The 2,935-nt window shown below is 42.9% G+C and overlaps 1 pseudogene; it reads left to right on the top strand.

Annotated features, from left to right (window-relative positions):
- Positions 1 to 1,365: 1,365 nt before the first annotated feature.
- Positions 1,366 to 1,899, top strand: LOC106848529 (NEDD8-conjugating enzyme UBE2F-like; annotated as a pseudogene).
- Positions 1,900 to 2,935: the final 1,036 nt, after the last annotated feature.

Below are 2,935 nucleotides of genomic sequence, written 5' to 3'. Positions count from 1 at the left end.
GGAGATTGAATAGGTTTCTTTTGTTTGTGAAGTAGTACTGCTTGAAAATACATTTTTTGCTAAGTTTTGCAGCAAAAAGAAGAAATTAAAGAGAATGTTTAATATAAACATTGTATATATAAACAGGGTTCTATAAGCCTATATGGATACAAGCTCCATAACACTTGGATGCAAGAAATATCACATTTTTAAATTTTTTAAAAATCAAATTAAACTTAATTCAATCTCTCCCATGGTTGATAGAAATTCACCCTCGACCATTTTGGGAGGCCTCTATACCCATCAAGAGCCCAGGGGGCTTATAGGCACCCCAAAGACATTTCCCTGTCTGTATCATGGATCCTAGACCAGACAACTGTGGTCTATTCAAGAATGGACCACTTCCATTGGGGAGGTCCATTCCTTCCCAGCTAAACTTACTGTGGTCTCCAAAGCCAGGGTGCCTAGACAGTCACATGGTCACTGTATCAGTTATCTGTTGCTGCATAACAAACTACCCCAAAAGGTAATGGCTTAGAACAATCATTGTATTGCTCATGTTCCTGTGGGCCAGGAATTTGGGCAGAGTTAAGTGAGACCAAGTCATCTCTATTCCTCGAGGTAAACACTGGGCTCAGCCCTATAGCTCAGTCAGCTCACAGCTGGGCTGAGCTCAAAGGTTCAAGAAGTCCTCTCACCATGTCAGTTGAGACACATTGATTCTCCCCACAAGGACTCGCTCTCTAGCAGAATGACCAAGACCTCTTTACAGGGTGGCTAGGATCCCTGAGCAAAAGCAGAAGCTACAAGGCCTCTTAAGGCATGTGCTCAGAAGTTCCAGAACATTACTTCTCCTACTTCTACTGTCAAAGCAAGTCATAAGCCCAGCCTAGATTCACAGGTTAGGGAAATTGACTCTACTTCTTGAAGGGAGGAGTGGCAAAGTCAATTGCCAAAGGTTGTGGCCATTTAGACCATGATCCATTGGAGACCATTTTTAACATTCTACCAGAACCCAAGATTAAGTCACCCCCTCTAACCCACCAGTGTCTGGGAATCTCCTTAAAGAGAGGCTTTCCCTCCTCTCCCATCTGGGATGATCCAGCTTAACTCTGTGGACCTGCCAAGCCCTGCCAGAGACCTAGCTGAGATGAGGGTCCTTCTCCTAAAACACACACCCCCTCTTAACTGCCTCTCCAACCTTGAAACTGGCCCAGAATACAAGAATGGTAAGTCTCCAGCCTCTGTTTGGGCAAGGGAGAGGAAGGCTGAGAAAAAGAGCCTGCAAGACTTTGATGTGGCCTCATCTCTTGCCAGGCCTGGCATGGTGTTGGTAACCAGGCCCGCCTCGCCTGTCTCTAGGTGCCTGGGAGAAAGGTAGCAGTAATGCTAATGCTGGTAAGCACCTTGAAGTGGGATGATGGTCTCCAAGGGTCCCAGGCATCAATCTGACTCCACTCAAAAGGTTTCTGTGAAAGATAAGCTGCTTATTTAAAGAAGCTAATTTACCCTGTACATGTAAAGTGCATTTTCCTGATCCAAACAAACTTCATTGCTTTCAGTTAACCATAACTCCAGATGAGGGTTACTACCAGGATGGAAATTTTCAGTTTGAAACTGTAGTTCCCACTGTGTACAACATGGTACATCCCAATGTGAATGCTTGACCAGGATCTGGCACCCCAACATCACTGACACAGGTGAAATATGTCTAAGTTTACCCAGAGAACATTCAAGTGACAGTACTGGCTGGACCCCCACTAGAACATTGAAGGATGTCGTTTGGAGGTTAAACTCTTTATTTACTGATCTTTTGAATTGTGATGATCCATTGAATATTAAAGCTACAGAACACATTTGTGGGACAAGGAGGACTTCCAGAATAAAGCTGAAGACTTCGTTAAGCGTTATGGCAGATGACAGAAAGAAAAGATTGTAGGACCATGGAGTGCGTGTTATAAATTTCTAACGTGAAACAAGAGGTAGCCTCTCCTCTCTCCAGTCCTCATGCTCCCTCTCAGCCTCAATGGATTGTCTGAGTCCCAGGACCATGTTGCCCTGAAGAAAGACATCTTCATGACTGCCCATTGCAGATGGAGAGTTCAACATAACACAGCACGAAAATGTGTTTTAGTTTCTAAAGAGTTGTCTGCTTACCTTAACATGTTTACTTTTTTGAAACTGTACTGGACAGGTTGTTGATGAAATGCTTGAGAAGTTTTAATGAACTCAAAACTGAGGCTAGAGCTTGCTTACCCTTTTCCCAAACAAAATCAATTCCTTGCAAAGTGATATGAATGATGTGTTCAAATCGACTTGCAGATTGGTGATAAGAAACCCACTATAAACTGTGATTAGATGCAAATTCTCTTAGCTTCTTCCTCAAATTTTGGCCCTGCCTAGAAGTTGTAAAGTTTCCCAGAATGCATGGAATCATTTGCTATGTATCTCTTAGTAAAAACCTTATTTTATTTAATGCAAGTGTATTTTGAAACAAATGTACAATTTGTACAATTGAATGCTTTATGTTTTTCTATTCTCATTATTTTATATTTTTACTGTGGAGTCAAGCAACTATTAAAGAGAGATTGCAGAGAAAATATGAAAGACGTTATTCATTCTGTCCAAAAGCAACAAGAATTTGGCTTTTTAAAAATCAGCTCTTGCTTGTGGCTGGCCCAGTGGCACAGCAGTTAAGTTTGCACGTTCCGCTTCTCAGCGGCCCGAGGTTTGCCGGGCCTGCCCGAGTGCAGACATGGCACCACTTGGCAAGCCATACTGTGGGGCAGACGTCCCACATATAAAGTAAAGGAAGATGGGCATGGATGTTAGCTCAGGGCCAGTCTTCCTCAGCAAAAAGAGGAGGATTGGCAGCAGATGTTAGCTCAGGGCTAATCTTCCTCAAAAAAAAAAAAAAATCAGCTCTTGCTTTCAGGTCCAGATGTGCAAAGGAAGC

The sequence above is a fragment of the Equus asinus genome, chromosome 2, assembly GCF_041296235.1.
Source record: "Equus asinus isolate D_3611 breed Donkey chromosome 2, EquAss-T2T_v2, whole genome shotgun sequence".
Lineage (NCBI taxonomy): Eukaryota > Metazoa > Chordata > Mammalia > Perissodactyla > Equidae > Equus > Equus asinus.
Note: the sequence above shows the minus strand (reverse complement) of the source record. Positions and strands in the feature narration are given on the sequence as shown.